At 46.9% G+C, this 12657-nt stretch overlaps 1 protein-coding gene across 1 annotated transcript in view; it reads left to right on the forward strand.

The window, feature by feature from the left end:
- Window positions 1–2418: 2418 nt before the first annotated feature.
- Window positions 2419–12657, forward strand: part of CPNE3 (copine 3) — a 92297-nt gene continuing 82058 nt past the window's right edge. Inside the window, exon 1 of the mRNA XM_040354582.1 lies at window positions 2419–2483. The gene's annotated coding sequence lies outside the window, so the exon portion shown is untranslated. The remainder of the gene's footprint in view (window positions 2484–12657) is intronic.

Here is a 12657-nt window from a genome sequence, read left to right on the forward strand (position 1 = left end):
TGGCAGGGGGTGATTGGAGGCAGGGGGTGATGGTGGCTGCGGTGGCACTGCAGAGGGGGATAGAGGCAGGGGGCAATGGAGGCAGGGGGAGATTGGAGGCAGGGGGTGTTAGTGGCAGGGGGTGATTGGAGGCAGGGGGTGTTGGTGGCACCGCAGAGGGGGATGGAGACAGGGGTTGTTGGTGGCACCGTAGAGGGGGATGGAGGCAGGGGAGGATGATGGAGGCAGGGGGCCTGGGGGAGATTGGAGGCAGGGGGAGATTGGAGGCAGAGGGAGATTGGAGGCAGGGGGAGATTGGAAGCAGGGGGTGTTAGTGGCAGGGGGTGTTTGGAGGCAGGGGATGTTGGTGGCACCGCAGAGGGGGATAGTGGCACCGCAGAGGGTGGGGGATGGAGACAGGGGTTGTTGGTGGCACCGTAGAGGGGGATGGAGGCAGGAGGCGATGGAGGCAGGTGGGCTGGGGGAGATTGGAGGCAGGGGGAGATTGTGGCACCACAGAGGGGGGTGAAGGCAGGGGGTGTTGGTGGCAGAGGGGGATCGAGGCAGGGGGTGGTATGACTAAATAATTTGCCCTTATTATATCGAAAATAACAAAAATATTTTTTTTTGCCTAAATATCTACCTTAAATCACAATGCTATTTGCCTAGTGTCCTTGTTTGTAGCCTAAATACTAAAATTTGCACCTAAAAATTAAACTTTTGTGAAATGCCAGTAAAAACATGGCTGCGCCAGTAAATTTCGGGTGTCGTGCCAGTAAATTTCAATCTGGTAGGTTGACAACACTGGTCTAGAGGTGTCCATGCCGGACAGGTTAGGGATGTTTTGGTGGCTAAAGAGTAGGGTGACCAGACATCCCCAGTTTCAGGGGACAGTCCCCATATTGAGGACACTGTCCCCGGACCAAGTCTGTCCCCGGTTTTGTCCCCGGATTGGATTTGAACAAGGGCTGGGGCAATTTCAAAGACAATTACAATAACAATTACACCTCTGCTCCGATGCTCCTCCTAGCTTAGGGGTTTGTATCTTTTTTCTATTATCTGTGGCCCAGATTCTGAAAGGACTTACGACGGCGCAGCGCCATGTACGCCGTCGTAAGTCCTAATCCGAGCCGTCGTATCTATGCGCCTGATTCTTAGAATCAGTTACACATAGATATCCATTAGATCCGACAGGCGTAAGTCTCTTACGCCGTCGGATCGTAACAGCATTTTTACGCTGGCCGCTAGGGGCGTGTAAGCTGATTTACGAGTCGAAATATGTAAATTAGCTAGATACGCAAATTCCCGAACATACACGCGGCCGACGCAGTAAAGATACGCCGTTTACGTTAGGCTTTTCCCGGCATAATGTTGTCCCTGCTATATGAGGCATAACTGCGGCGTACGAATGTTAAGTATGGCCGTCGTTCCCGCGTCGAAATTTGAAAAAGTTACCTCGTTTGCGTAAGTCGTCCGTGAATGGGGCTGGTTGTCATTTACGTTCACGTCGAAACCAATGACGTCATTGCGGCGTACTTTGGAGCAATGCACACTGGGAAATTCCACGGACGGCGCATGTGCCGCTCGGGAAAAACGTTAATCATGTCGGGTCACAGTACATTTACATAAAACACGCTCCCCTGATCCAAATTTGATCCACAACTTACGGAGCAAGTGCTTTGAGAATACAGCACTTGCCCGTCTAAGTTGCGGCGGCGTAACGTAAATCGGATATGTTACGCCGCCGCAGAGATATGCCGCTGGACGAGAATCTGACCCTGTGCACCTTTCTGATGACCATGTGCTGGTCGGAGCGGAGGGAATATATTTTGTTAGTTTCGGGTGCATCTCCGCTCGCATGTTCTTCTGCCTTGGCTCAAATCCCGGGCAGCCGCCTGCCTGTTTATCTCCTTGCCTTCCCTGGCGGAGTGATCTTCCTCCGCTCCCCACCCTGTAGTAGCCGGAGCCCGGAGAGTAAGATTTGGCAGGCTGTGAGGTGGGTGGGCTTGCCGATGGGCAGAGAGTCGCTGATTGCCACCATTACTAGTAAAAAAAAAAAATATGTCCCCGGATTTCATTTTAAAAATCTGGTCACCTTACTAAAGAGGGACTTACTGAATATCTATATCTGGTGGGTGGTCATAACGTTATGGCTGATCGGTATTTATCTCTGCATGCATGCTCATGTGGACTGTAGAATTCTGCAGACAGATACCTGATGACAGTATGGTGCTTGTAACTTCTATAAGCAGGATGAAAGGTGGAAGCCTGTGCGAATGTCACATTATAATGGGAAAGAGATGAGAAGCTCTCCTCCTCTGATCAGATCCGCACACTCAGCACAGCCTGAGACTCCACTCCCCATTCCGGGGATCAGAGGAGGAAATGCTGTCACCAGAGTGTGTGGAATGTGGGCGGGGTCGGGGCGGGGCTCCTGACTACACACCACTCTCACTGTACGGAACAATCACATCGGAAGAGGATCTGGAGAAGTCCATACAGAGGTGAGTGTCATCGGGGGGCCTGGCTGTGATTGGTGGTGACAAGAGGACCTGTCCTGTCCGGGGTGTTCTGCCAGCTGGCCTGATCAGTGTTGTGAGATTTGTATCTGGACCTCCTTCTTCTGGATCGTGGCTGATCACTACGAGAAACTTTCCTTATGGTGGGAGGGCCCCCTATACATAGAAGGAAGGTGAAGGGGCCCCCTGAGCCCCCCTTTACATAGGAGGAAGGTGGAGGGACCCCCTGAGCCCCCTTTTACATAGGAGGAAGGTGGAGGGACCCCTGAGCCCCCCTTTACATAGGAGGAAGGTGGAGGGACCCCTGAGCCCCCCTTTACATAGGAGGAAGGTGGAGGGACCCCTGAGCCCCCCTTTACATAGGAGGAAGTTGGAGGGACCCCCTTTACATAGGAGAAAGGTGGAGGGACCCCCTGAGCCCCCCTTTTCATAGGAGGAAGGTGGAGGGACCCCCTGAGCCCCCCTTTACATAGGAGGAAGGTGAAGGGGCCCCCATTACGTAGAAGGATGGTGGAGGGGCCCCATTACATAGAAGGATGGTGGAGGGGCCTCCTTTATGTAGAAGGATAGTGGCGGGGCCCCCATTACATAGGAGGAAGGTGGCGGGCCCCCTTTTATGTAGAAGGATGTTGGCGGGGCCCCCATTTCATAGGAGGAAGGTGGCGGGACCCCCTTTATGTAGAAGGATGTTGGCGGGGCCCCCATTTCATAGGAGGAAGGTGGCGGGACCCCCTTTATGTAGAAGGATGTTGGCGGGGCCCCCATTTCATAGGAGGAAGGTGGCGGGCCCCCTTTATGTAGGAGGAAGGTGGAGGGGCCCCAATTAGATATGATGGTGAAGGGGCCCCCTTTACATAGAAGGAAGGGGGTCCCTTAAGCCTAGTACACATGATCAGATTATCAGACACATTTTTTATTTTTTTTGCTTGCTAATCTCCATATTGATAATGAAGAGGTTACTAAAGTCGGAAAATCCTCGTAGGACAGAATAAAAATTCGGAAGTGACGTCATGTATTGTATTTTTGGAGGAAAACTTTACCGATTAAACGAAAATCGTACGATCTGGTATCGTACAGGAAACATTATTGTCTTTTTCTTTGGAAAATTTCGAATGAGAGCTGTGTACTAACGATCAGATTATTGTATGATCGATTCAAAAGGGGTATTTACATAGGGGGAAGTTTAAGGGGCTCCCTTTACATAGTTGGAAGGTGGAGGGGGTGCCTTTACATAGGAGGAAGGTTAAGGGGGTGCCTTTACATAGGAGGAAGGTGGAGGGGGTGCCTTTACATAGGAGGAAGGTTAAGGGGTCCCTTTACATAGGAGGAAGGTTAAGGGGGTCCCTTGCATAAGATAAAGTTTGAGGGGGTGCCTTTACATAGTTGGAAGGTGGAGGGATCCCTTACATAGGACGGTTAAGAGGGGTTCTTTGCATAGGAGAACGTTTGAGGATCTTTCTTACATAGGAGTTAGATTAAGAGGTATTTATAGCCACAAACATTTTTATTTTTGTATTAGATGGACCAGGGAAGGATTAGACCCCCTGTCTGGTATTTGCTGCTATCTTAAACTACATTAAACATATACAATGGTGTTTACTGCCCCTCTGAAGAGCGATCACATTTGGAAGGGGGCTGAGAGGTATTAAGCTTCCTCCTGAACAGGGGTGAGCTCAGGCGGGTTTCAGACACAAGCCTGAACCCGCTTCAGTTATCCCACTAGGAAGCTGTCAAAGTGGACAGCCAATCATAGGCAGCGGAGGTGTTCTTGCGCTCATTCCTACTCCTGAACGCCTGTTTAAGACCCCTTTCACACCGGGGTGGAAAACCTCCCATTCATTCCAGTGTGCCGCGCTTGCGGGATGGGAAAAAAGTCCTACAAGCAGCATCTTTGGGGCGGGTTGGGAGCGCTGTATTTAGCGCTCCCAAAATGCCCCTGTCCATTGGAATGAATGGGCAGCGCTTAGCACCGCAATACAGTTTTTAACCATTTTTTTTTAGTGTTAAAAGCGTCTCGCTAGCTTCCGAAAAGCGGCGCAAAGCACCTTTTTTAAACAGCAGTAAAGTGCCACTGTTTAAGGGGTCTTAAAGTGGCATTAAGCTTAAAGGTTGGTCCACCTTTCTAAAAAAAACTGCCTATGCAGGTAAGTGGTGTCTGTGGATAACAACAAGCTAAAGTTGAATAATGCCCTTGCTGTAGGTGTAGGCCTGGAGCCTGACAGGAATACTCCCAGCATGATGCTAGGATGTTGCTAAGAGAGGCCTAGTCATTACTATTCGCCCTCAGCACCAGAGGAGTGAGCCCCTTCTCCAATTCACCCCCCCCCCCCCCCCCCCCCCCATACATGACTTTCTCTCTCCTGTGATGGAGGAGATGAGCAGTAATGATTAGGCCTCATCCTGGGATTATTGCAGCCAGGCTCCAGGAGGTATGTAAATGGACTACACCTATAGCAAGGGCATTATTCAGCTTTAGACAAAGCTGCTTCGTTTGTTTTTAATCTACAGATTATCTGCATAGGTGGTTTTTAAGTAAAGGTGAACTAACCCGTAAAAAAAAAAAGGAGACAGTCCAAGGTTTTATGGCAGAGAAGATCTTATCTGTCTCTTTTCCGCCATACATTCTTCTTCCTGCTTGTACACTGAGCCGCGCATGCACAGCTTACAGTATATTATGACACCCACTCTGTGCCATGGAAATGCGATTCCCGTGTGCACAGGCAGGAGGGACGTCTTCACAGTCCTGCCATTCAAGTGGCCAAAGGGAGCGAACCTGGAAGGAAGATGGAAGCGCCCCTTCACTGACAGCGCAGAGCTGGAGGGCTTCCCCTGTGACAGGTGAGTCTGTCATAATGTGCTAGTATGTGGTGTGTACTAGCATAATATGGCATAAAGCTGCCGAGGGCTCAGGTTATAAAAAAAAAAAAAAAAACATTAACAAGATTACTATTGCTTTAAAGCAGAAGTAAACCCATCCATAAAACATTCATTTCTGGCACGTGCTGGAAATGTAACACTCCCATTGGTTGTACTCTCAACCAAACTGTCAGGCCATCCAATGGCTGGTGTCTAAACTGATCACACATGCAGCATCATGGCAGTTGTAGATTAAACAGAGGCAAAGATGGCAGCTTCCTTGGCTGAAAACGATAGGAGGGTTTACTTACACTTTTAAATCTCACAGCACCACAGCTGTATGCATTGTATGCTGCTGCCGAGCCATGCACTTCTATTTCCAAACATAGCATTTTGTATAATGATCGCATTACAGACATGGCTGTGTGCGATCCAAAACAAAAAGACAGTTGGCCATGTTATTTGCAGGTCAGGGTGCAGTTGGCACAACCACCTGTTATCACCCCATGGCATCTCGTGTAAATGAGGCCTTGTTAATCCGTTAACACTCCCCCACCCGTTTTGTTCAGTGAGCACTACAGCCCGCTGAACATAACCCATTCAACTGAATGGGGCTGCGCCGCAACTGCGTTATATGGGTTTAAACAGACTGTAAGGCTGCATTCACATCTAGGCGGACGAAATCGCGGCGTTTTGTCGCCGCAAATCGTGGTAAAAATAGCGGCGTTTTGTACCGCGATTTGCGGCGACAAAACGCCGGTATTGTCCGCCTAGATGTGCCCCAAGATGACCCCCTCTATGGAGATGATTCCCATCTCCTAGCCGAACGCTCGAAGACGCCTGAAAAAAAGGTCCGGGACCTTTTTTCACGCGGCAGGCGACAGGCGTCCGGCGTTCGGCGTGGAGATGTGAACCATCTCCATAGAGGGACATCTGTTTTCAGCCCTCTGGCGGCAGCGGCGTAGCGCTACAGGCGTAAAAACGCCTAGGTGTGAATGCAGCCTAAATGAGCACTTAAAGGAGTTGTAAAGGCAGAAGATTTTTATCTTAATGTGTGCAGCAGCCTCCCCAGCACTCCCTAATTACTTCCTTGATCCCCATCTCTCTCCAACCATGTCCACGCGTGTCTTAGCCATCCAGGACTCTCCTCCTGATTGGCTCAGACACAGCAGCGGCTTCATTGGCTCCCAAAGCTGTCAAATCAAGTCAGTTAGCCAATCAGAAGAGAGCGGGGTTGGGGCTCTGTGTCTGAATGTACACAGGGAGCTGTGACTCGGCTCGGGTGTCCCCATAGCAAGCTGCTTGCTGTGGGGGCACTCGACAGGAGGGAAGGGGCCAGAAACAGCGAAGAGGGACCCAAGAAAAGGAGAATCGGGGCTGCTCTGTGCAAATCCACTGCACACAGCAGGTAAGTATGACATGTTTGCTTTAAAAAAAAAAAGATTTACAATCACTTTAAAGGCTAATACCTTGTACACACGATCGGAATTTCCAGTGGAAAAAGTCAGACGGAAGTTTTTCATCGGATATTCCGACAGTGTGTGTGCCCCTTTGGACTTTTTTTTCGTATCGGAAATTCCGTTCGTCTGCAGGGAACTCCGACAGAGAAAAAAACACGCATGCTCAGAATCAAGTCGACGCATGCTCGGAAGCATTGAACTTAATTTTTATCGACTCGTCGTAGTGTTGTACGTCGCCGCGTTCTTGACGGTCGGAATTTGGAGTGACAGTGTGTATGCAAGACAGCTTTAACGGAATTCCGTCTGAAAAATTCGTCAGAGTTTATCCCAACGGAAAATCTGATTCTGTGTACAAGGCATCAGTTCACCTTTGGAGCATGTTACCATTTCCAACCATATTTAGGGTTCCCCCGCATTCACAGAACGGGGATCTGCCTGTGTAAACAAGGCAAATCTCCGTTCTGACAGGGGAGATCACACAGATCCTGTCTCTGCTATGCAGGAAGATGAATCTGTGTGTTTCCCCAGGCAGCCCATCTCCTATACAGTTAGAAAACACAGTGAGGGAACACATTTAACCCCTTGATCACCCCTGATGTTAACCCCTTTTCTGCCAGTGTCATTAGTACAATACCAGTGCATATTTTAGCACTGATCACGGTAATAATGTCACTCGTTCCCAAAGAGTCAAAAATGTCAGTTAGGTGTCCGATCTTTCTGGCGCAATGTCGCATTCTCACTAAAAATCGCAGATCACTGCCATTACTAAAAAAGAAAACACCTGCAGGGAAAACATTTAACCCTTTTATCGCCCCTGGTGTTAACTCCTTCCCTGCCATTGACATTTATACAGTAATCAGTGCATTTTTATAGCACTGTTTGCTGTTTAAATGTCACTGGTCCCAAAAAAGTGTCTGATCTGTCTGCTGCAATATCGCAGCCCTGCTAAAAATCACAGATCGCCGCCATTACTAGTAATTAAATAAAAATGCCAAAAAGCTAATTGCCTATTTTGTAGATGCTATAACTTTTGCGCAAACCAATCAATATACGCTTATTGAGTTTTTTTTTTCTTTTTCTACCAAAAATATGTAGAAGAATATACAGTAAAACCTTAGTTTGAGAGTAACTTGGTTTGAGAGCGTTTTGCAAGACAAGCAAAATGTTTTAATACATTTTGCCTTGATATAAAAGCGATGTCTTGATATAAGAGTAGCGTCATGTCACAACTGAGTATAAAAAAGAAGAGAGGAAACTCTAAGTGTAGCAATATGGTTACAATTATTGAAGGTACAACATTTAGCAACTTATTGCTACACTTAGAGGTGCCTCTCTTCTCTTTTATACCCTGTAAAAAAATGCTTTGATATACAAGTGCTTTGGATTACAAGCATGTTTCTGGAACGAATTTTTACTGTATATCGGCCTAAACTGAGGAAGACATTTTTCTTTTTTTCTTTTTGGGGACATTGATTGTAGCAAAAAGTAAAAAAATATTGTTATTTTTTTCAAAATGTATGCTTTTTTTTTTGTTTATAGCGCAAAAAATAAAAACCACAGAGGTAATCAAATAACACCAAAAGAAAGCTCTATTTTTGGGGAAAAAAGGACGCCAATTTTGTTTGGGTACAGCGTTGCATGACCGTGCAATTGTCAGTTAAAGCGACGCAGTGCCGTATCGCAAAAAAAGGACCTGTTCATTAAAGCGGGGGTTCACCCTAAAAACAAATTTCTAACCTTAGAGCCAGCATACTAAGGACATTTACTTTCTGCAGGTCATTTTTTTTTCTCCGTACATACCTTTATATTCTGATTTTGTCCAGGGCTTCCGCGTTCTGATGACTGCGGGACTGGGCGTTCCTATCCTTCGGTTAGATGATTGACGGCTTGTGAAACAGTTCCCCTGTCGCACAACGCGCGTCACCAGATTTCCGGAAATAGCCGAGCTGCGAGTCGGCACTATACAGCGCCTGCACCCGCCGTGTAGAGCTGACTGCGCAGGCACCGTATAGTGCCGACTCGCAGCTCGGCTATTTCCAGGAAATCTGGTGACGCGCGTTGTGCGACAGGGGAACTGTTTCACAAGCCGTCAATCACCTAATCCAAGGATAGGAACGCCCAGTCCCGCAGTCATCGGAACCCGGAAGCCCTGGACAAAATCAGAATATAAAGGTATGTACGGAGAAAAGAAAAATGACCTGCAGAAAGTAAATGTCCTTACTATGCTTAGTATGCTAGATGTAATGTTAAAAACATTTTTTTTGGGTGAACCCCCGCTTTAAGGGGGAAAATCTTCTGGTCCTTAAAGAGGAGTTCCACCCAAAAATGGAACTTCCTCTTAACCCACTCCTCTCCCCTTTACATGCCACATTTGGCATGTAATTTTTTTGGGGGGGGGGATTGGGGACTTCAGGAGAAGGGGACTTCCTGTCCCACTTCCTCCTTCCGCCGAGGGGCTGCAAAGGCGATACATCATATCGCCTTTTGGCAGCCCCTCCCTGTAGGCGATCGCCTGGGACACGTGACAGGTCCCAGGCGATCGCCTGTCCAATCAAGCAGCGCCGGGCCGTGCCGCGCGCGCATGCGCAGTGGGTGCCCGGCCGTGAAGCCGAAAGCTGTCACGGCCGGGTGCCCACAGTGACAATGAGGACGCCAGCCGGGGAGGGGGGGAGAGGAGCGGACCCCCGGCCGGCCCGTCGCTGGAATGCAGGAGCAGGTTAGTGGCAGTTTATTAAAAGCCAGCAGCTACACTTTTTGTAGCTGCTGACTTTTAATAAACATAAAAAATGGGTGGAAAACCCCTTTAAGTAGTTAATATGCGTTGGCGGTGACATCTCCTCCTGGAAAATGATTTAAAAATATTTCTAACTACCTGTTTTACTTCTTTGGATACTGTACTGTATTTGTCCTGTGATATCCTCTGTTGTATGTCACTGATAATAGCACACCGCGGCCACATGGCTGTTGACATAAGGATGGGCTGGGTATGCCCGCTGTTGGCTTTTTTTTACTTTTATAGACTTTTTCAGTGAGTGTTTGAATAAAGTGAGAGCTCATTATGTTTATTTACTGATTGTATAACAAGCAATACAATGTTATCAAACATGCTTTGTATACATAAGAGATGAGAACCTTTTTATTGTGTTTATAAATAAATGAAGATTTACAATGGCTTGGAATGCCAGAATGGACCCAGATCAGGTCTCCATATACAAGGCAAGGTCGGGGTTATCAGTGATTGTATGGAAAGTGGCAGCATATCATCTCGCAGTCAGACGGAGCCCACAGATAAGTCACTGTTTACACTTACACAATATTTCTGATTGTAGAAATAATTTCATAACTGTTCCTGACATGAGATTGTGACATAAACTGATCCTCTCGTCGTTCTCCCTGGAAAGGAATACTTTATGTCACGGAAATATCACATACGAGTCATTTATGGAGTTCAAAAGTCGCATAAGTGCGACCTTCATGATTCATTTATCCCTTGCTGTAATCATCTGGAAAATAGAAAAGCATGACACGTGTGTCATAAGGGCCCAATCATGCCAGCGGACATGTGTTAATGAGCACCCATTGGTGTGCGCTGTGGAGGGGGGTGGTGCTATGGCTTATTACAGTGCATCATACTGTAAACTTTTTAACTTTTTTTTTTTTTACTTTGCGTTATTGAAATTTTATAAAATGACATTTCATTCTTGGCGTTGCGATGCGTTGTAGTGAGACATAAAAATGCAGCATAGCCTTCTCATTTTTAAGTGCACACCAACCCAACACATTGGGGGTTTATTTACGAAAGGCAAATCCACTTTGCACTACAAGTGCACTTGCAAGTATAGTCGCTGTAGATCTGAGGGGGACAGGAAAGGGGGGAAAAAACAAAAAACGTAATTTTTGCTTGCACTTGTAGTGCAAAGTGGATTTTTCTTTAGTAAATCAACCCCTTGGTGTGAATAGAAAATATGGTCAATTGCCTTGTCTGTGCATTGGGACTGTTATGGGCAACCAAGTCCTTGCTTTTTTTTTGGGGGGGGGGTCTCAAAGAGTTCTGACTGTATCCTACAATTATGTTAAGAATCAACATACAGAACAGAATTTGCAATCTGATTTGATTGTACACTCTGTAATATCTCTTTTAACCACTTAAAGGGGTGGTTCACCCTAAAAACTACATTTTCTTATTCCACTGCCCCCCCACATTACAATCCGATTAAGGCTCTTATTTTTTCCATGCTGTACATACCTTAGTACAGCATATTCACCCGTGCATCTGGGTTGCTAGACCCGCGGGAGTGGGCGTTCCTCACATGCCGGTGATTGACGTTTTGCCCAAAAACGAGCTCCCCCCCGTCGCGTAAGCCGCGTCACGGTTGGCGAAAGGAGCCGAACGGCGAGTCGGCGCTATACTGCGTGTGCGCATTGCCGTTCGGCTCCTTTCGCCAATCGTGATGCGGCTTACGCGACGAGGGGAGCTCGTTTTTGGGCAAAATGTCAATCACCGGCATGTGAGGAATGCCCACTCCCGCGGGACTCGCAACCCGGATGCAAGGGTGAATATGCTGTACTAAGGTATGTACAGCATGAAAAAAATAATAAGAGCCTTAATCGGATTGTAATGTGGGGGGGCAGTGTAATAAGAAAATGTATTTTTTAGGGTGAACCACCGCTTTAAGGACCCCCTACCACCATTATACATAGGCAGAATGGCACGGCTGGGCACAATCACGTACCTGTACGTGTCTCTTTAAGGCCTAGCCTTGGGGTCGCGAGCGCGCCGCCACCGGCGCGCTCACGACCCGGTCCGAAGATCCGTGACCACGCCCGTGGGACCCGATCGCCGCCGGTGTCCCGCGATCGGTCACCAGAACTGAAGAGCGGGGAGAGGTGTGTGTGTAAACACACCTTCCCCGTTCTTCATTGTGGCAGTGTCAGTGATCGTCTGTTCCCTGATATAGGGAAAGACGATCACTGACGTCACACGTCCAGCCCCACCCCCTACAGTTAGAAGCACATATGAGGTCACACTTAACCCCTACAGTGCCCCCTAGTGGTTAACTCCTAAACTGCAATTATCATTTTCACAGTAATCAGTGCTTTTTTTATAGCACTTTTTGCTGTGAAAATGACAATGGTCCCAAAAATGTGTCAAAATTGTCCATAATGTCGCAGTCATGAAAAAAATCGCTGATCGCCGCCATTAGTAGTAAAAAAAAAAAAATATTAATAAAAATGCAATAAAACTATCCCCTAAAACGCTATAAATTTTGCACAAACCAATCGATAAATGCTTATTGCGATTTTTTTTTTTTTTTTGTTTGTTTTTTACCAAAAATAGGTCGAAGAATACGTATCGGCCTAAACTGAGGAAATTTTTTTTTATATATATTTTTGGGGGATATTCGTTTTCGTTTTATAGCAAAAAGTTAAAAATATTGCATTTTATTCAAAATTGTCGCTCTATCAATTACCACCAAAAGAAAGCTCTATTTGTGGGAAAAAAAGGATGCCAATTTTGTTTGGGAGCCACGTCGCACGACCTCGCAATTGTCAGTTAAAGCGACGCAGTGCCGAATCGCAAAAAGGGGCAAGGTCCTTAACCTGCATAATGGTCCCGGTAAGTGGTTAAGCTTGTCATACACTGTACCAGCTGATTGTTTTTCGAGTTGCTAAAACAATGTCGTATAATATAGATACATTTAATAAGCAAGCCTAAATAATCCTTGGAGTTGCCAGAACTATGTAATATAATATAATTACATTTAATAAACAAGCCTAAACAATCCATTCATTTGTATGAAATCGGGAAGGCCCTAATGCTACATTGTCAATGCTAGATCTAA

The sequence above is a fragment of the Rana temporaria genome, chromosome 5 (genome assembly GCF_905171775.1).
Source record: "Rana temporaria chromosome 5, aRanTem1.1, whole genome shotgun sequence".
Taxonomy (NCBI): domain Eukaryota; kingdom Metazoa; phylum Chordata; class Amphibia; order Anura; family Ranidae; genus Rana; species Rana temporaria.